Raw genomic sequence first — 22,755 nt, 5'->3', positions numbered from 1 at the left:
AAAAAAAAAAAAAAAAAAAAAAAAAGAGACAGGTAGAGTGAAAAGGAGGTTTGAGCAGGAGAGTGATGTGAGCAGACAGTGCATAATAGTGGAAAGACCGATCTTGGGATGGGTAGAGAATGGACTGCGGGGAGGCAACGACCAGGTAGGGAATTTCTATAATTGTTCAAACCTTAGAGAGTCAAAGTATAAAAAAAAAAATAAAAATAAAATCAAGAGATACAGAAAACATTTGATGGATAAACTTGATCGGATTTAGTAATAGATTGGTTATGGGAGGTTAAAAAAAAAAGGGTATCAAGGATTATCCAGATTTCTGTATTATTTTGAGCAACTGCATACATGATGGAACAATTCCTTGAAATAAGAGAATCTGAAAAACAACCAATTTCCTCTCCTCCAATACTAGTTCAAAGGAATTATTCTCCCTAATCAATATCCCAAGCACTTTGTTAGGAATGTCAATTATCAATATGCCATGCAATGGAAATCTTTGTATAGGTAGCATGTCAAAATTGGGCATCTATATCCAGCTGGCTTACCATAAAATAGTTTAACATTGAGGGGAAAATCTTAAAGATCAGAGTGATGAGGCTCCAAATAACTAAGAGTATGGCAGAATCTAGAAACTGGGCTATTCAATAAGCATCTTGTTATAATAAGACAGTATCAGCTTATTGAACTCCTGTGGATAAACAATCAAAAACAACTATGCTCTCTGATGGTTAGTACATGCCCGCATTAATTTTTTTCTAATCTTTCCTTTGGGTAGAAGTGGAGTCTGGCGTGTGGCAGGTATGCTGCCAGGTGTTTCAAGAAGAAGGCAGATGACCATAACATGATACCCAAGGAATCCAGAAAGCCTTGTTGTCTAAGATGGACAAAGGGCTAGCAAAATATTTCCCACTGGTCTAAAATAACATTTATTGAGCATTTATATAACATGCATTCCTCATTTGGTATTCCAAGTAGGTGATATTGTTATAATCTTTTAATGAATAGAGACTGAGGCTCAAAACTGTGAGACCTTTTGATGGAGGGTTTACAGCTGGCCAGTGCCGAGCTAAAAATCAAACTCCTGATTCATGTACTAGCTCCATGTCCTTAACACCTATGCTAAATGAAAAAGACCATATAAAATTTCTATAGAAATATTATTCAGTAAGAAAAGCATAACCACAAGATGTACATATTCTCTGGTTATAGTCACAAAGAGAAAATGTTTGTACCTGTTTCATTCTGTTTTGGCTTTTGTTTTTCTATATGACTAATGATTTACAGGTTAGAGGTGCCCTAGGAAAGATAAACAGGTCCTGGGCTAAAATTGTGAGCATAATTTCTCAGTAGAGACATGGAAATAATTTTTAAAAATGCTTTTATAATGTTTTGACCATTCCTGGCAACCAACTTAGAGCCACAAAAATATTTTGGAGTGGAGAACAAAATTTATATGTTAAAAGAGACTTCAAATCCAGGTATGAATATTTCCCCTGCAGTGTGGCCAAATAGCCCATCACTTTCAAGAGTTACTATTCTCTTTTCCACACATATTTAAACTTACTGTGAATTTCATCAGCAATTAAATCTCAGTCCCATTTTTTAAAGATTTTATTTTAGATTGTCACAATGATTTCTCTGAATTTGATGTTAGATCAAAGACTTTAACATTATACTTGGAAATTATCATTCCAGAAAATAATGGCTACGATCATAAAAAAGCTGGCAAAAGGATTTTAGAAAATTGTTATGTTTCATTGCTTTGCTTTTTTGGCAGTTATGAACCTGAAAAATTTAGCATGTACTTTATTCCTGCTGTCATATGGCTCAGCTACACTCATGAATTCAAAATGGTTTCCATTATTGGAAGGAGACAGTCTTATTCCAGAATTGAGCTAGGTAACTTTTAATGTTCCAGATAATTGCTAAATCAAGCTTTCCACACAGATATTTTATGGCATTTGTTTTGCTCCGAAAACCCCATTCATTTTTAAGGTAGCTGAATAAATTCAATGATAACACACAAAAAGATGAAACAGGGAAAAAAATTGGCTAGATGCAGGGGGAATATTTAAAAGGGAACATGCTACCTGCTGAGGTACTTTGTAAGAATCACAACATTATTAAGCCCACTCTAGGGCAAAGCAATGAGAATCAGTTAAAGATATGCATTTAAGCCAAATGTGATCAGTTGGTATGTTACCCAAATTGAGGAATGTTAGTACATATTCTAATTCAGAATTTTCACAGAATGAATTCTGAATGGTGGCACTTAGTATAGCAAAGATATGCCAAAGAAAATTATTTCCACTTTTATCCATCTTTCAGCTATTGACCCAATAAATCATGACTTAAAATTAAAATTCTTTCTTCCGTCTTATGCCTCATAATTCTAGATTTAATTTTTAGAACTTGACTTAATTATATCAAGGGCTAGCAAATTATGTATGACCTGTGGGCCAATCTGGGCAAATGCCAGTTTTTATATGGCCAAAGAGTTAAGAATAGTTTTCACATTTAAAGTGATTATTAAAAAATCAAAAGAAGAGTAATATCTTATAATGTGAAAATTATTCTAAATTCAAATTTTAGTTTTTATTTTTATTTTTATTTTTTTGAGTTCGAGTCTCACTCTGTCGCCCAGACTGGACCTGCTGGACTCTGGCGATCCTTCCACCTCAGCCTTTCAAGTAGCCGGACTTACAGGCATGCGCTACCACTCCCGGCTGATTTTTTTAAAAAATTTATTGTAGAGATGAGGTCTCGCTGCCCAGGCGGGTCTCGAACCCGCGGGCTCAGGCAATTCACTCACCTCAGTCTCCTAAAGGCGTGGGATTACAGGCTGAGCCACCGAGCCTTTAGTTTTTATACATAAAGTTTTTGGGACTATGGCCACACTAATTTATTTACAGATGTTCTAAGACTGCTTTTGCTCTAAGAGGCCAGTGTTGATAGTTTAGAGACCACAATGCTTGAAACATTTACTTTTTAGTTCTTTTCAGAAAATGTTTACCTCTGAATTACATAAACATCTAGTTAAATATCATATAAAATGTAACTTTCAAATATAATAATTTCCATATTTAGAATTAGATTAAATGATTTAATAGTGTGTATCACTTATATGCAGACAATTGGGAAAACTGAGGCCTAGACTCATGCAGTTTGAAGATTTCATCCTAATTAATAGAAGAGGAATAGGGCACACTGAAAGTGAATTGGAAATGTATATATGAGGTAGCTCTTCTTTCTAGTGTTTTTCCTACCTCTCTGACTATTTGTATTCATATTTATTAGAGTCTATCACTCTCCTGTTGCACCTCTAGATATCAGTGTTCCCCAGTTACAAAATCTGACATCTGCTATTCCAATTTGCCAAACTGTCCTTCAGTAAATTCTTCTCAGTGGATGCTATTATAATAAGCCCATCAACCCAAATCTGTCTCACGACCTGTTCTCCCTTTTATAACCAAAGACACTGAACATCTCCTTCAGAATGTCATACCCATTGCTTGGTTTGCCAACTTCCAAGTTTCCATCCCTGCCAAAAATGCTTGCCCTTCTATAAAAATTGCCACTACATACATGACAACTAAAACCAAAAGTGTGGAAATCATATCAGAATCTTCCCCTTGTTCCCAAACCCTGCATATCCAATCAACCATCATGTCCTATAGATTGGGCCTCTTCAATATCACTCTGTTCCCATTGACACTGCCTTAATGAAAGTTCATTTCACTTCTTTTCTGGATTGCCACATTAACCTTCCATCTGATCTCTCGGCCTCTGGCATGGCACTTAGCCCCTAATCTATATTGCTGAAATCATGTGACTAAAACTCAGGTTTAATTATGCCACTGTCCTTCCACCATGATTAAATGGCATTTTGTGTACATGTTTCCTTTGCATCTTGAGAATATCTCTGTAGCTCAACACATATCACCTTCTACTATTGTGTATTTGTTATTATTAGAATTACTAATTAGAATTACTACAAGCACCTCTAGGTTAAAAAAAAAATGTCTATTCTACTTGGAATCTTCGACACTAAACTGAAGTAAGTTGGTACCTGGTGAAGTCACAAGAAAAGTAGTTACATTTGAATAAATTAGAAAGTTTGTTTTTATTACTATTCACGCTCAGTCATATGTTTTGGGAATGAGTGCAAAAAAGGTGCTGGTCACTCATTCATTTATTCTGTCAGTTAGTCATTCAACAAATTCTTATTAGCCTTGTCCCTTAGGAAGAGAAGTAAAATGACAAATAGACCAGGACTTCCCAGATTTAAGTGTTTATACAAATCGCCTGGGGTTCTTGTTGACCAGCAGAATTTGATTCAGAAGGTCTGGGGTGTAGTCTGCATTTCAACAGTGATGTCAGTGCTTCTAGTCAGTGGATCACATTTGGAAAACTATAACACTGTTGTGCAAGAGAATCACCTGCAGAGAGTTTTATTATTATTATTATTTATCATTTGTACCAAAATAGTGTATGCACATGTAAAACAAACCAGAACATATAGACTTGCAAGAAATATAGTCACTGCCCCTGTCTCATCCTTTCTGTGTTATCAGGTCTGCTCATCAGATGTAATCACTTTGATTGTTGTGCTGTTTCTTGATATTTCCCCCCATATCTGTAAATAGGCTTTGTTGTTATTTTTGAATATATTCATTTTAGGTAGACTTTCTTTATTTCATGCTATGGAAAGGTGGTTTGTGACACTCTTAGGTTACTTTATTTAACTTTTTTACAAATATTTAACATTTACTGAGTGCTTTGTATTTATCAGGTGACATTCTAAACATTTTTTTTTTTTGTACATTGACTCATTTAGTTCTTACAAGAAACCAGTAAGACACTATATTAAAAGCTCTACAGTGTTGATGAGGGAACTGAATCACAGCAACTTGCCCAAAGTCACCAGATAAGAAATGGTGGACCTGGGCAACTATTAAGCTGTCCTGTTTTTGAAAAGACATATATAATAAAATTTTAAATCAATGAAAAATATATAATCATTGAGACTATAGAAATGCTGTCAACTGCAGAACCAAGTATTACCCACAATTAATTACATGTTCTTCTCTGTAAAGCTTTTAGTTGCTTTCTTTCTTCTGTTTGTACAGTGAGTCTTATAATAATTCTTATTTTTCTTAAAAAAAAAAAAAGACCTCAACTGCATCAATTTACCTATTATCCACATTCCTCCGTATGACAGAAGTCCTTCCTTCTAGCTTCCTCTGATAGCTCTCTTGCAAATCTGTCATTCTGGGTCCTTCGTTTCTTGAATCTCTTTCTTAGTTTATTTGTTTTGCTAGATAACAACTTAAATATTCTTTAAAGGGTATATAAGAGGTAAATTCTCTAGATCCTTTTGTGACTGAAAACATCTTCATTCTACCCTAGATTTAAACAATACATTGACTAAGGATAGAATTCTAGGATAAAATTAACTCCCTCTGGGGGTTGAAGGTGTTTCTTCATTGTCTTTCAGCACTAATGTTTTTGAAAGTCTGATGCCATGCTGATTTTTATTTTTCAGTAAGTGACCTATTTTTTCTGTCTGAGGACATTTAGACTCTTCTTTTTATCCCTGTGCTTTGAAATTTTAAAATAATGTATGATTTAAGCTGAGAAGGACAGGGGTAGAAATTTGATTGGCAAAATGAGAGGAGATGTTATCCAGTGCAATCAGTAGACAAAAGTGCAGATGTGGAAATCAACTGGGAGAGCTTGGGAGGGTGGAAAGTCAGTTGTCAATGCCAGCTTTTGCATTTGCTACCTTGAGTGTGTGATGCAGCTTTCAGAACCTGTCTGCATCTCTTTGTCTTCTAATGTAAAATAAGGATGTTGACACCTACCTCCCAGGGTTGTTAGTTGGTAAAATTAGATATTGTAAAAATAAAATTATAAGAAAAGTGTTTGCAATTATAAGGAATCCCTGAAAGAGAATAGATCTAACTCTGTCTAATTTTATCAGAATGCTTTCGTGAGCCTGCAGGAAAAGGGTGTTGAGTGGGTGTTCAGATAACATAAAGTTAAGAAATGCTTTTTTCATAATAAAGGGTTTTGGAAATACTTGATGCTGGAAAACAGGGAACCAAGAAAGAAATTAGCAGGGAGCTGGGACAAACAGCATCTGGAAAACTGATCAGGGAAGACCCAACTCTTCTCTCTGATTTTAGATGGGCTGAAGAAAGTCTTTGGAGAGAACACAAATATCTAATGGGAATAGACATTGTTTACTGTGCACCATGAAACATAAATCCCCTCTTCTATCCCTTTTATGAAATCATACTTCAATTTTATACTCTTCAATAATAATTTTTGATGGGAGGGGACTTTCTTTGAGGGCAACTCGAAGAGGTGAATGAAATAGGTAGCCTCTGAATAATGTGTGTAGGGCACTTAACTAAAGCTCAGCAAACAGTAAAACCAAATAAATCTTGTTATTTCTTATTCTTTAACAATTGTGAGGTGGAACTACCACACACACTGCAACCTTAACAGTGCTATAGAAACAAGAAAGTTATGCCTTGTAATCCTTGATCTGGTTACTGGTTTTTATGTGAGCATCCTTATTTCGTATTGAGTAATTATAAAACTGAAACCGAAACCAAATTCTTTCATGTTTATGTTTTTTGATGTGGTCAATCTTAATTTGAAATAGGAAGACAGATGTAGAAAGAGTCATGGTCAGCAGAAGTGCTTTTTCTGCTGCTGTTGCTTTCCAAAGAAGTAGGTGGTAAGTAGAAATGGTGAGTTTTGATAGGAGGACACCATTCTATTGTTGGCAATATTTATCTTGAGTCTTTTATGCAAGGCTCTTCTACCTTCATGTAGCGATTCCAGTTTTAGGAGACCCATCACCGTTGTTGATGATAGCCCACACTTCTCTTTCCAATAATAGTGTCAGATCCTCTTAGAAACTAAATAACCAAAATCATGTGGCAAAAGGCCCTGCTCATGGCTGGTGCTCAGTAAGTCTTTGATGTATCAAGGAACAACTGAGAGGTAACTAACCGACTCTTAAAGATGGAAGCACTCAGAGCCCAACGTTGGCTTCATGTTCTCAGATTTCTGAAACTTAGCATATTCTACAGTCTTTGGAGATGAACTATTTCCCTATTGTTATTTTTCTAGTGGATAGATTTTTAAATAATTATATTTTTTTCTTTTTATTTATTTATTTTTTATGTTAAAGATGTAGGATACAATTCAGGGCTAGGTACACAAGTAGTCATCACACAGGTAAAGTTTGGGTCTACCTTTTGTCCCCACTTCGCCTGGTTTGAGATCAGGTACACTTACTGATATTGTGTGCCTCCCCCACACCCTGGCAATATCCCGCTACTGCCAATTTCTCTCTTTTAGTATTATAATAAATGTTTAGGGTCAGCTTATGAGTGAGAACATGTATCCGTTCTTTGTTTCTGTGATAGATCGCTGAGTATGATGAGCTATAAATCCATCCAAGTTACTGTGAAGTCTATATGTTTGTCCTTCTTTATGACTACATAACATTCTATTGTGTATATGTACCACAGTTTTTAAAACCCAGTCCAGTTTTGATGGACAGCACGGTTGATTGCATGCTTTTGCTATTGTGAATAGTGCTGCAATAAACATGCGTGTGCAGGTATTTTTGTAGAATGATTTGAGTTCCTCCAGGTATATTCACAGTAGGGGGATTACTTGGTCATATGGAAGGTTAATTTCTAGTTATTTTAGGAATCACCACACTGTTTCCATAGAGGTTGAACTAATTTAAAAATACAGGGATGTTGAATGTATTCATAACAAACATCTGGTCATTATTATAATCTCTATGTGACCTCCTTAACTAGGTTTGCCCTGCATGAGCAGTCTCCACCTGAGATTATACCTAAGTCTACCACTTCTCATAGCCTACATCTGGAATTTCTATGACTATAACACCAAAAGTACACCTAACCTGGAATTATTCTCATTTTTAATGGAGTAGTTTTGCTTCTGCCCAGATGTACAAAAACATGCAATTATCCAATTAGTTAATATATGCAAGGAGCCTGGATACATACAGACATTTCATGAATGTTAGTTTCCTTCTTGTTATCTCCCCTTACCAAGAGAAAACACAAGCAATTGTTTCTCATTTCTGTAAACAACAGACAAAAAGGATGTGGGTTACATACTTTTCTACAAAAATAAAATTAGATTAAAGAAAGAGTTGTGTATTTTGACTGTAGGAATGATTAACCAAGAAGAAAGGTTATGGATAATAAAAAAATAATGCTGACCATTTTCCTGCTTACTGAAAACTAGAACTATGTATTAGCCAATTACTTGGATTAAAGGCCTCATTGTATAAAAGCACTGAATTAGATATTGTTTTATTTTTTAAAGGAATAAGAACATGCAATTTCTTTAAAAGGGAGGACAGTTTCCAATATAAGGATAGTTATGATCAAGCAAAATTTAAATACCCCAATAAGTACAAAGTACATCTTATAAACAATAAATATGTGGCATTTTTGATTATGCTTTGTCATAAACCGATGCTAACTTTATGTAAGTGACTTAAAAGATACTTCCTCCAAAGTCTTAACAACCATTTGGTAATAAGGATCTAATTTTCTAAAATGGCCTAATGCTAATATACCCCCTAAAGGATTCAGTTCGGCAATGATGAATTAGAAATCTCTACCTTCTTACTTTAGCTGCTAATGTTCTATTTGAATCTAAACTTATCATGTAAGTAATATGTGATAACTACGTCCCCAGGTACTCATATCTCCCCAGGTATGACATTTGTGTGTAAAATGATTTATTTCATGTTCAGTGTTTTAAAAAAAATAATGTCTTTCTGCTTAGCCTCCCATTTTAGCTATTCAATGTGCTTGTTCAATTTCTCTTTCCTGCTAGACTATAATTTCTTGGGGGCAGAGATTGTATGTTGTCTAGTCATTCAATGTTCCTGGAATGATATCTGAAGCATAGTAGGGGAATTAAACTTTGTGAAATAAATTATGAATGGTGCAGTATGAGATCTTATCTAAAGCTAGAATATCAGAGGAGTTTAAAAATCAATGGTCTAAGGTACACTGTACTCTAAAGCTGAATTAGTAAAAGAGAAAATCTAATAGACATCATTTTCTGTCTACATACATAGGTGCATTCTTAACTATCTGGTGATCAATTCCCCAGTTCATATGATAACAAAAAATAAAACAAAGTCAAATGTCCATAGAGTTTGGTACTGGCTTAGTTTAGTGGCCTTTTACAGGTGCAATTTATTTTTCCAGTAAAGGGAAGAACACCGAATCCTTCCAGAATAACCTGATTCCAGCAGACTTTTAAAAAGTTGTTCATTCTTTCAAGGTTTTTCACATACTTCTGCCTTTCTAGACTGTGAGGTAAATTTCCATTTCCCAAAACCCCACTGCCGATTTTAATGATCCTGTCCACGTGACATATATATATATATTTTTTGTCTCATTGCTATTAGTGAATGACAAGTGAAGGATATTCATTTTAACTTGAAAATGTCAGGTGTGCACTTTAAGAGATATATTTTTTGCAGCTTTAATGAGGTGGTGTTTCTTTTTGAAAGAAATACTCATTTCTGATGCGAATGCTGTGCAGGTGACAACTGATATTTAATAAGCGATGGTTCTCGTATTAGTCGCAGTTCGCTAAAGAAAATGTCTCCAATAGCTTTTGAAAAACTCTTAGCGTCACTAGCCCAAAGGCATGATGTGACCTTTTTATTACATAATGAGAATCATTTATTATCTTACAATGTATCTTAAAGTCACAGACAAAATGCCACTTTGATAATTGCTTTCAATTAGCTTTGAGCATAGCATATATTCATAAAATGTCTTCTCTAATTTAGAGTTGAATTAAAGAAAATTGCAGACATAATCTACTTTAAGGTTGTCTCATTTAAGGTGATTCGTAGTTTTATATCAAAGAAATCAAAACGAGTCGCTTTCGAGCAGTCTCTCAAAGTGTTTTAAGCAGGCTTTTCAATATTTGATTCTATTCTATTACCAATTAATTAACAAATTAGAAAGCTAGTTCATCATTTCTGACCTTTTACGCATGTTAACTTTTGACTTTCATCCCTAATGATTGTTTTGAAATTAAGCCTTACAGTTCATGTTGAAAGAGAGAAACAATCTGATTAGTAAGATAAATAAGGCTTGCCTTGATACCAAGTACATCTTGATGTTAGGCTGTAACTTGGGCCCTGAATCCTGTAATGGTGTCTCCTTTCCTATCTTCAATAAATAATATATAATTAATGGTCAGTAAATAATACTGAATAGTCATGTAGCCTAAGTAAGGGGTTGGGTGGTGTTACTACACATGAGGTAGAGGTAATGTGATATTTCAAATGTCATTTAAGCTAGTTTGTATTTTTTGTTAGTATCTTGAGCATTGGAATATAATTTAAATGCATATCTTATCTTCCTTAAAAATATTTCTGAAATACTAGAAACTCCAAAGCTACGTTTTGTACTTGTGGTATTTCAGTAACTCATGAAATTATTAATGTTAACAGAGATTCTCAGAAATTGGTATTTTATCTGGAGATGACTTTACTCTCTCTTTTTTTTTCCTAGATAAAAATTACACACAAGAATCAAGCCCCAATGCTGATGGGTCCTCCTCCAAAAACCGGGTTATTCTGCTCTCTCGTCAAAAGGACAAGAAACCGAAGCAAGGAATAGTCCTGCATTGTTTCATTCTTAGAAATCTAATTAGCATAATTGGGCCATGGAACACTTATGCTGGAAATCTTCGAATCATTTCAAGTCTTCTGCTCATGCAAAATCATGGAATTGTTTTAACAGTTTTTGTAACTGAGTTACTGTAAAATTCAGCTATTAGAAAATTTATTGTCTCTGTTTTTATAGGTATCTTTGCATGAAGAAAGCAGAAGTTTACATGAAGTGATATTGCATATTTTTGTTGCATGCATTCCCATAGATTTTTATGTCTCCCACCCATTTCTTCCCCAATTTCCATTACTAACCTGTGAGAAAAATCTGTGCAACATGAAAAGGGAAATACCATGGGAAATGTGATTCTCAGTGTGACTCCAGTCATTACTAAGCATTAATCAGTAATGCTACATGGTCATAATTGCAGATTGCTATACTTTTCCCTTTTAGTGTCAGTGTCTCAATGACCTATGACTTGAGGAGAAACTTTTAATTCAAAGATTTTATTAAATAGTTGTCTATGATACCTTGCTATATATAAATAGTTTTTCTTCAACGTCTTAACTCTTCTCAGTGGAAATTAAAATATCAGGTATAAAGTGTTCTTGTGCTGAAATAGAGAAAGTGGTTTTTATTTTGCTTAGTTTTATTTTTAATTCCAGAAAAAAAGTGAAAACATGTTACTTGGCAGTAAAGTGTAGTCATATGACAAGCCTTATTCCTTTCTGCATGAGAATCTAGGGGAGAATTCATAATCACACCAGTAACCAAATTGATGTTTTAAAACTATGTGCCTAATTAATGTGTTTCCCACCAAAGATTCAGAAAAAGATGCCTGAGATGAATGGGTCAATGTACAATTAACGAAGCATCGTGAAGTAAATTTATGGTTCTTATGATTAATTTTGTGATAACTAAAACTGCTGTAAGAGAGTGAGTTACCCATTCATTATAGTTACAGTTCTCACCTTTCACAGACAGTAGACCATACAACACAATCAAAGATCAATAGCTGATTTCTTGCCTTTTTTTTTTTTTTTTGGTCATCTGTAAATATAGGTATTCTGTAATTTTTAATGGATCAGTTACATTCATATGAAGGAAGTACATGATTGTATCAGTTCTTTTCTAGTATAAATTGATACCTGTGATACCTGTAATAATATTGAGCTCATTGAAGCAAATCATGCATGCAACTAGCCTTCTCCTCCTCACCTATTCCATTCCCATCTCTATGACATTTCAAATGTCGATTTGGATATAATGGGCTAGATTGCTGTGGAAGGTGTTCATTATTGGATTCTCTGATTGTTTAAAGGAATCATGAAATGGTTCCTTTTTTTCTTAGTGTTTCACTAAGCCTAACATAGAAAGTGAAATGCTTCTGAGCAGTTTTGGCATTGTTCATTCATACCTACCTGCAGCCCATCATTGCATGTTTTATGTTTTCAAACATGCCATAAGGAAAACAAATGCTTGACATGCATGATTTATTAGTTTCTCTCCACTCTGCATTAAAGTGCTAATGATTTATCAGTTCTATTTTGTTATTGATTCATTCATCTCTGAATAACAAATAGCATTTAGTGATTCTGCTGAACACAGTTCTGTGCATGGATTTATGCATTTCAAGTGAAATTGCTATAATTTTAGTCCTTTGGTTTGAAAACTCAACTGAATGCTGTTATATCAAATAGCTACTTGCAAGAAATGTGCTATAATGGAAGATTATGTATAAAGTGTATTCTTTTAGTATTCCAGGAACATTGGATAGTAAATATCAATCAACAATAAGTTTAATTGCTTTTAAAATAAAAGCTTTTGAATAAAATTAAGACATAATTTAGCATTCCCAGGAAAAATTATGATTACAATTGCAAATTTAGTACAGCAGTCATTTGCCCTAGTATATATAAAAAAAAAAGTTGTTTGGCAGAAGGGTAATCTAGACCAAAAAGAAATCTCAAAACAGTAGCAAATGCATTTCTGATGTAATGTTACATAACACACACACTAATTTTGTGTATCTATGGTTACAGGTAATAAATATTTTCACATGAATTGACAAAATTTTCTACAATGGCAGGCAGGCTTTGTGTCAAAAACATATTTTGAAGCCACAAATTATTTTATGTTCACTACAACATACAATTACATCTTGGCTACCTTCTATAGTATGTCATTTGAAGGCGGCAACAGTTTGTGAATAATTCCTAACAATCTGTGCAAGGGAAAGCTGTTGGATAGACAGTAGGATAAGACACATTAAACAACCTGCCTATAAGGTTTCAATAATTGAAATAATGGGTTACTACTCCTCTTTAATGTAGCTTCTTCGCTAAAATTAGTGTTAATAGTAGTTACATTTTTAGTGGGTTGAATTCATTGTTACCAATAATAAAGGTTCAAATATGAATCAAATTGGACTTTTCCCAACTCTTTTTCTAAAGCTACTGACATGCTTGCCCTTCAAGTGCACTACTCCTGGGGCTTAGGAAATAGTTTTTCAAAACCTACTTTGATGGATTTGAAATTAGAGAAGTTATTCTCCCCATTTTTTAATGACAGTTCCATGTGAAGAGCATATATTTTAAGGAAAATCTAAACAAAGTTCTATGGTGCATTAAAATATTGAATAGTGAATGTTAGCTTTACAAGATGGAAACTTCTTTTATGTATGTAGGTGAGTGTTTGAGTCATTGAGACAACCTCTTAAATATAATAGACAACGTGGTATAAATTTTTAAGTGGATGGAGCTTTTAAATGAAAAATAACACTGACTTTGGCAGAGGAAAGAGAGAGAAGAGATATGCACTGCTGAACATTGTCATACACTGAATTGGTAAACAGAGAGAGATTCCAGAATAATCCTAGGTATCCACACTTCTAAGAAATAGATATGGAGGTGTCTATGTACAATCAGAAATTTTAAAGGAAGTAAATGTTTTTTTTTTTCCATTTCCATGTGTATACCATGTGTATTTGATATGAAATACTGGTCAATTTATTGTGGTGGAAAGAGATATTTTGTAGGAGGTGGTAAAGCAACATTTTAAAGTTTTTTTTTCATTTTTGAATAGGCTTACGTCTTCATAGCCAGCATAAAGCAAAAGGCTCAAATGTTCAGTGTAGACAGTCTTCCACAGGCAGAAATTTAAATCCGTGAGGAAGAATGGATCACGTACATGTTCCCACATTTTGTTCTGTTTCCATTTTTTACTGCAATTGTTAGAGAAAGAATCTGTTTTGAATTTCAGACTGTATCCTCCTTGAATGAAACATGATTTTAGATGGTTCCATACCTTTTGTGTCAATGTTAGTCTGTTGTTCATTGGTTATAGAAAGGAAAATTAACTTTTCATGGTACATATTACACACAATTACTCCACACAGAATTTGTATTCTACATTAAAAGATTAAACCCTGGTAACATACATTGAGGTTGCAAACTTTAAGAAAATAAATAAATAAAACCCTGTAAAAGAGTTTTTATTTTGTGAAAGGCAGAAATTACTCCTTAAAACTCACAATTCAATTGCACTGAGTTTAAATAAAATCTGAGGAAACTCACATTTGAGAGATTCTGCACATCTTTATTGTGTTTTAAAACATGAACTTCATTTAATTACAGCATCTTAACTATTTTCTCAGAAAGTGCTATATACAATATTCTGCTTTTTGAAATAAAAACATAAACCACTCAGCTAAGTGTCATTCCTTACTGCCATTTTGGCAGATTTTCTCTCTAAATGAACTCTTTCAGCAATTCTACAGTCTGTCCACCCCAGCAAATATATCAATAGGGGTATGAGGCCAGACATCCAACCTTATGTCAGGGAGTCTTTTGGGACTGAATTCTGTTTCATCAAGAAGAAAATAATTCTCCTTTGTGGTGCTTTGGACCCCAAGTTGCAGCTGTAGATTTCATTCCAACAATTATTCTAACAATCCCAACAACATTATCCCCATAAATTCCCATCCAACAATTTGTAAGGGATAGAAAAATTAAGCACTTTACAGCTCCACAAACTGTTCTTCCAACATTATGGGAAAAAGTTGAAGACCACCCCATTGGTGACTTTCCAGCCTCCCAGTTGAATGGCAAATCACTGAGATGTTGAAGTATGAGAGCTCTGGGGCCAAAATCCAACCCATTAATCACAGATTTCAAGTAAGCCAACAAACTGGACGATGGAGCTGTGGGCACTGGAGTCGAATTTTCTGAATGAAACCAATTTCTTATTTTATTTTGTGCATAGACTTCAACAAATGCCTCTTGGGCATTGATTAGGTACAAGGTATTTTGCAAAGAGGCTTCAGCAATTGAATGATTTTTTTGTTTAAAAAAAGGACACAATCCCTTCTCAAAATGTCTTTGCATCTTTAAGAAGAATTAAGTAAATAAAAGGCCATATTATGTGATTGGATAAGAAAGCCAAGGTAAGTAAAATGCGATGCATACACAAATGCAGAAGAGATGATTTGATGAAGAAATTCAACTCTTTAGAGAAAGAAGACCAGCAAGTGACTTTTTTAGAAAAACTAGAACTTTCCATGTAGAGAGAAGTAGAATTAAGAAATTTAGGTCCTCAATGCTTTGTTTCCTTACGCCATGAAAAAGTTAAGACATTTATAAATGAAGCATCTGGAAAAACATTTCTACTTAAAATTATTAGAAAAAGAAAAAGCAAGAGAAGAAATGAGAAAAAAGAAAATGCCAGTGAAGCAAGAAGGCAGGAGAGAGAATAAAGGCAACCCCTCAAATTAGGATTATGAAGAACGAAAATTAAAAACAAACAATTTTCAGACTTGAAAAGTCTCAAAGCAATATCTAGCTCTTCTATATGTTCAGGGAGTTTTGATTAGATATAATTTTTAAATGAAAGTAACTTTATAAACTCTCTAAATCTTATGAAAACCAAATAGAAAATACCAATTACAAAGTGGATTGGTTGAAGCTAAATGTATAAAAATTAAGTAATACCTCAAAAAACTAAAAATTGAATTATCATCCAACCCAGCAATTCTGCTCCTGGGGATCTACTCAAAGGAAAATAAATCAATGTAAAAAAAAGATATTGGTACACATTTGTTAATTGCAGCACTATTGACAATAGCAAAATCATGGAACCAACCTCAGGTCCCACCAATGATTGGATAAAGAAAATGTGGTACTGGCAGTTGAGGGAAACTGCTAGGAAAGGGAGGGACATACCTCATCAACAAGGGTAATTGCATGATCGGTGTTTATATACCTAACCCCTAATTGTACCCCACATCTTTACAACAAATAAATAAATTTTTTTTAAAAAGAAAATGTCATATATACACACCATGAAATACTATACAGTCATATAAAAGAACAAAATTATGCCCTTGTGGCAACATGAATGGAGCTGCAGATTATCATCCTAAGTGAACTGACTCAGAAACAGAAAACCAAACACCACATGTTCTCACTTGTACACAGTAGCTAAATGACCACAAAGATAGAAATAATAGACACTAGGGACACCAATAAAGGGATGAGGATGGGATTCAGAAATTATCTATTGGGTACAATATTTACTACCTGGGGATTGAACCATCTGTGACTCAAACCCCACCACTATGCAACATGTCCATGTAACAAACATCCATGTGTATCCCCTGAATCGAAAATAAAATGGAACAATATTAAAAGTACATATAAAATTATACACGTTAAAAATTCACAACAGAATATTATTTTTTTGACAACTTATGACTGGTGGCAGTAGCAGGTCCAAAGGCTCTCTTTATTTTACTCAAATAAAGAGTAAACCAAACTTTTTTTTGTAACCAAACATTCATTCCCTGAAGTCAAATGATCTCAGAAAAAAAAAGCATTTCTGATTAAAATTGCATTAATAATACATCTTAAATTATTAGGGACTTTATAGCACATTGCTGAAAAATTAGAAAGCATGTTTGATCTGAAGGTGTGTATGTCTTTATGAAATTTTTTCTATGTTAGTCATATTTTTTTAAGATCCTGTACCTTCAAGTGGTACCCAGAATTCAGAAATGATATTTTTATACCTTTCTTGACACTTCAAGATTTGAAAGGGATAGAAATATCAAACACTTTACAACTCCACACAACTGTCTTTCAACATTATGTTAAAAGTTGAAGACCACCACATTGTGGGACTCCTTTCCAGCCTCGCAGTTGGAGGGCAGTGTATTGCAATGTTTAAGCATGAGGTCTCTGGGGCCAAACCTGAGTACAACCTTCGGATTGTAGCGCTGCTTTCTTGGTATGTGATCCCAGGCAAGTTAGTTAAGGTCTCTGAGTCTCAGTTTTCTCAACTGACAAATGTATTAAAAATTAAATTAATCAATATGTTAAATAATTTTAGAGTAGTACTGGCACATAGATGTTAATAAAGGCAAGAAAATCCATGGTGCACGTCTTTTTTTTTTTTTTTTTTGAGTTGGAGTCTCACTCTGTCGCCCAGACTGGAGTGCAGTGATCACTTCCGGCCACCGCAGCCTCGACCTGCTGGGCTCCGGAGATCCTTCCGCCTCAGTCTTCCAAGTAGCTGGAACTACAGGTGTGTGCTACCACGCCCAGCTAATTTTTTTGATTTATTGTAGAGATGAGGTCTCGCCAAGTTGCCCAGGTGGGTCTCGAACTCGCGGGCTCAGGCAATTCACTCACCTCAGCCTCCCAAGGCGTGGGATTACAGGCTGAGCCACTGAGCCCAGCTTGTGGTGCAGATCTTATTCTGTCTGCAAAAACAGTTGACAGACAGTTGTTTATTTTACTTGTTAGATAATAGGTGTCAACTTCAGGTTCAGAATAACTTGTTATCTATCGTATCAGGGGAGACATCCCAAAAAACAACAGAATTGTGTTTTGGAGTACGAATCCCCCTGTAGTACAGGCTTCTCCCTCTAGGTAAGTATTCTAGGAACCTATCGCCATCAGTGTACCAGCTAGCTGTTGTGAGAAGCTGTATACAGCTTCAGTGACTTTTTTTGGAGATGCTTTCAACTTATTTGCCCATTTCATGACGGGTGATTTAATAGCGCACCTGCCCACACCATGCTGAGTATTCTGCAGTTTTTGACCAAAACCAGCATGACCTCCGTGTTGTACCTCCCTACTCACCCAGTCTCCTTTTTTTTGGTTTCCACAGATGAAAAATGTCCTCAGAGGGAAATATTTTGCCAATGTGGAAGAGGTGAAACAAAAAATGACATCAAAATTGATGAGTCAAAAACTGTTTTAAGCAGTGGAAAAAGTGTAATGATAGGTATATTGCATCAAATGGAAAGTACTTAGAAGATGACTGAAGTTTAAACATGTAAAAATAAATACACAATTTTTTATAAATAGATTCCAAGTTTTGGGATAATCCCCCTCATATATTCAGGCTATATATATAGTATTACACTTTCCCTAGCCTAATTCTCTCACAAAGTTATCTGAACATATGCAGACGTGCCAGATAAACCTCTATAAACTGCACATCCAAGTGAGTGTCATTAGACCACAGAGAGAAGACTCCAGTTGGAGAATATCATAGTATTTTGAAGACTAAAGTAATACAATGTCATCATGAGACACATCTCAAAGAACCCATGGCTACTGTCCAAAGGTAGGTCTCTACAGAAGTCTACATTAACATCCTATTAATATTCTTCTCTGTCCTTCTCTGTTCAACCCACACATCACATCTCAAACCCAAGTCAACGTTGTCCAAGTTCATTGTCAACACTCAAAACCTGCACTGAATACACATATTACCTCTTGCATTCTGTAGACCCACCTCTTTTTGGGAAACCCTAGGGCCTACAATAACTGACTGGTATTCATGCTCGTCAGATGCTAAAAGCCCCATATCATAGACACTGTTTTTGCCTGGGCTTTTTACCCTGTACCTGCCCAGCTATAGGGATCCAGAGAGCTCCCATTGTTCTGGCTATGCCACCCACCGAGGCCTGGTAGGCTCTGTAGTAAACTCAGTCAGAGTAGAGCTAGTGACTATAGCTCATTGCACCTCCAGGGCTCTCACACGCTGGTGCCTAGGCTTCTTGCCCTGGTCAGACACCAAGCAGTAGGTGGACAGCAGGCCTCACCTCTCCAGTCAGAGAGAGGTGCCCTCTCAAGGACTCTGCTTGTAACTGCAGACTTCATAGACTTGGCTGTGAGAAAGCAGGAGAGAGTTGGAAAAGTAGGTGGGAGGCCACTGTGTCATGAGCAAGGCCAATGAACTCCAAAAAAGGGCTTCATTGGATAAAGAAGGCCAGTGGAGCTATATGGAATTAGGGATTGCCTCTCTTCTGTATCCTGTTGCACTCTCCCAATAGATTACTCTTTCGCTTAAGTAGACAAGTTTCTTGAAATTCACCAAAACTTTACCCATCACAGACATTAACAATGTTAATTTTATTGTAGTATAGTGATGATGGGAAGAGAAACTGCTCTTGCATTTCTGAGTTTCATTCCTGACTTTGTAACAGACGTTCAATTTAATTTTCTTTAATTTTAATTAGCAAATCATAATTGTATATATTCATGGGGTATACAGTGATGCACACAGAGTATATAGCCATAAACTAAAAGGAGAAGCCAAAGCTTATATATTGCTTACTCTGGTCCAGGAATGAGTCTACACATATATGAACTTACTTGAATTCTGTAACTACTAACAATAGTCCCATTTCACACACTGGAAAACTGATACCCAAAGATATTATTTACAACTTCTGATTGATCTTATAGAAGTAAAAGTAGACCAGAGGATACGAGAGGCTGGAAAGGAGAGAGGAAAGGGAGGGATGGGGGAGATTTGTTAAAGGGTACACAATTACAACTAGATAGAAGAAATAAGTTCTGGTGTTCTGGGGCCCTGTCGGATGAATATAGTTAACAATAATATATTATATGGATTCAAATAGCCAGAAGGAGAATACTAAATGTTCCCAACACAAACAAATAGATAAATGTTTGCGATGATGGACATGCTAATTACCCTGATCTGTTCACTATACATTGCATGTATGAAAACATCACTATGTACCTCAAGAGTATCTTAATTTAATTTCTTAATTAAAATAAAAATTAAACTAAAGCTTTTGTGACAAAGTCAGGAATGAAACCTAAAAACGTCACAACAGATCTTTTCACATAATCATCGTGCTTCCCTGTCTTTCACCTGGCCTGAAGAATTAGGTTCAATCTAATTAAATATAACATGATAATAAACTATAATTGTGACTTAATTTGCAATAAGATATTAAATATAAAATTAGCATCTCATAATGAGTAGAAAAAATAAATTCAATTGTTACTCTTACAGCAGTTGTGACAAGAAGATTCAAGACCATGAACAGTATGACTGATGTTCAGACAGTATTATTGAAACTCAGAGTTACCCAATAACAATACATTTAATGGTGAAGCTGCTGGAAGAGTTGTGTTGTTTCCTATGCCAAAACATAGGTCAGAGGCAAGTGGTATTTATTTGACTGCAACTACATAAAACAAAAGATTACATCAGCAACTTCTAAAGCATAATAAGTACTTGACTTGTAAATCAGTACAAGAATTTGATAGATTACATGCTATAAAATGTATATCATTTGAGAAATAGATGGATAGATGGCTAGATAGATAGATGATAAATATTTTCTTTGGAGAATTAAAGAAAAATTTAAAACCCATTGACTCATAGATTCATTTCTATTTTGATGTAGCTCCTTCAATTTTTAGCCCTGGTTCATTGGCCTATGAGTTAAATAATGCTCTTTCCACCATGCCTTTTCCAGCCCTTTTCTTTTATTCTCTGTATACATCTCCTTACATTCTCTAGATAAATATTACTCATAACCAGGATTTTAAATATGCCTACATGCTTAGAAGCTTCAAAAATCTATATCTCTAATCCAATCTTTTCTGAGCTCAGCCTAAAATTTTACTGCCTAGTCCTACATCTGTACTTGAACTCCCTACAGTCATATTAAACTAAAAATCTTCAAAGTAAAACTCACCTCATCTTCCAACATCAACCTGTTCTACCTCCTGTATAACTTTCTCAGTGAATGTCATCAATGCCTACATAGTATCTCCAGTCAGAAGCCTAGGAAAACTCTCAGGAACTCATTCTTATAGATTGCCACTCCTCTTTGTCTCATCTACTCTGTAGCCTTAATATTACCAAGTCCATTCTCCACTCATTGCCCCCATTGTCTTTGTTCATATCCTCATCATTTCCTGCTTAAATTATATCTGTAGTCAGGGATAGATCTCGATTTTGCGAGTCCTGATTCTCCTACAATTTACTGAGATCTCACTAAGAAAAGGAATATGAAATTACAGAGCAAAACATTAATTTCGAAAGAAAAGCAATTGCCTGACCCATTTCCATATTTTTTCTTGTATTTTTGTTTTTTTACTGCATCCCCTTTGATCTCCTCTTTGTAGACAACAGTTTTGTAATATTTTCCTACAAAGAGAATATCAAGATAACTCAGTCTGTTCTCTAGGATAGTTGAACAAACTTTTAAATTGATAATTTAGAAATATATTTTGACTTTCTAATTTTTGTTGGCATCATCACAACAGTAATTCCTATAAAGTCCCTTGCTTAGGTGGTAGCTTCTAGACTCCTGTTGACTTCCTTAGTCATTGTTCAGCTTATTTCGGTACTCACAGGGCAAGAAGAACAGGAGACGGAGTCAAAAAGGCCACTAAGCACAGAGTATAGCACCATCTCTTTGAGATCTTCCTCCTTTGAGTCTAGGTTGGTGGAGATGCTTATCTAGGGCTACTCAGGTACTGACTGGAGTCCTGGTGGATGTGTTTGGCCCTCAGAGTAGGACTGCGGGCTGTGGCTCTGCCATGTGAATCTCTGGGCTCTTGCTTCCTCTTTATATTCCCCAACTTTGGAAAAGGTCCTATGCAAATGAGGGAACTGTAAGCTTCAGCTTGAGAACTCCAAGGTAAGTCAGTTTTGAGAGCTGTAAGAGGGATCTGGGAACAAAGGCATAATAAATCTTAGTCCTAGCTACCCACTTTGCAGACTATCAGGGAGAAGCAACTTAATCTCATAAACTTCAATCTTCTCATCTGTCAAACAAGGGTAAGCATAGCAACCTATTTCAGGGTTGCTGCAAGGATTAAATAGATATTGTTTTCAAAATTGTTTTCTGTTAGCAAGCTTTCAAGTCTTATTTTTTTTTTAACTGCAATGGAAACAGTAGTAGTTGTAGCAATAGTCCTAGTCACAGCAGTTTTAGCAGCAGCTAAGTCTTAGCAGCCGCAGTCTTTACCTCTACTTCAATCTTCCTCTACAATCCAACTGTATGTTTCTAGAAATAAGTAATCTATTTTATTGGATTATCATTTTTGTATGATAAAAGCCCAAGATCTTCAGGTCAGTAAGGGCTTTCACCTTATTGGATTATCATTTTTTGTAAGATAAAAGTCCAAGATCCTTGGGTCAGCAAGGGCTTTCATGAGCTGGACTTTGTCAACCTTTCCCATGCTTTCTCTTGTCCCCATGTGCAAACTGAGCTCCAGTTACATTGTCCTACCTGCCTTTTTCATTTTGCTTATGTTCTCCTACAGTTAGGCACTTTGTTAAACTTTGCTGCATCTTCTTCCTCAAAGGTGGGCTCACCTCCTTTCAAAAATGTCTGAAACCTTCTGGCCTGTATTGCATTAGGATGACTCTCTCTAGTGAGTCCCTTTGGAACTCCCTTAAGACCTCCTGAGATCCATGTTAAAGTTTATTTCACTCTATATTTTAAATGACTATTTGATTCTTTCCTTAAACTGGTGAGTCTCTTGAAAGCCAGTCTTGGGTCTTATTCACTACTATTCCCCTTCGGCCATCTAAAACTAGCCAATAATTTTTAAAAATTAAATGACAGCCACCAAAACAACTTACAAGTTGTAATAAAATATATTACTTACTTTAGAAGGAAGTCTATAAAAAGAAAAAAATACCATCTATATGTGGAAAATCATAAATCCTGCCAGTATCACAAAATAATTATTTTTAATATCTC

General features: G+C 35.1%; 1 long non-coding RNA gene across 1 annotated transcript in view; it reads left to right on the top strand.

Moving 5' to 3' along the window:
- LOC103276610 overlaps nt 1-14,416 on the top strand; it is a 27,497-nt gene extending 13,081 nt beyond the window's left edge. Inside the window, exon 3 of the long non-coding RNA XR_505380.1 lies at nt 10,611-14,416. This is a non-coding gene — a long non-coding RNA (uncharacterized LOC103276610). The remainder of the gene's footprint in view (nt 1-10,610) is intronic.
- The last annotated feature ends 8,339 nt before the right edge of the window (nt 14,417-22,755 follow it).

Source organism: Carlito syrichta, unplaced genomic scaffold, assembly GCF_000164805.1.
Source record: "Carlito syrichta isolate Samal-C Ts95f unplaced genomic scaffold, Tarsius_syrichta-2.0.1 Scaffold316272, whole genome shotgun sequence".
Taxonomy (NCBI): Eukaryota; Metazoa; Chordata; class Mammalia; order Primates; family Tarsiidae; genus Carlito; species Carlito syrichta.
Note: the sequence above shows the minus strand (reverse complement) of the source record. Positions and strands in the feature narration are given on the sequence as shown.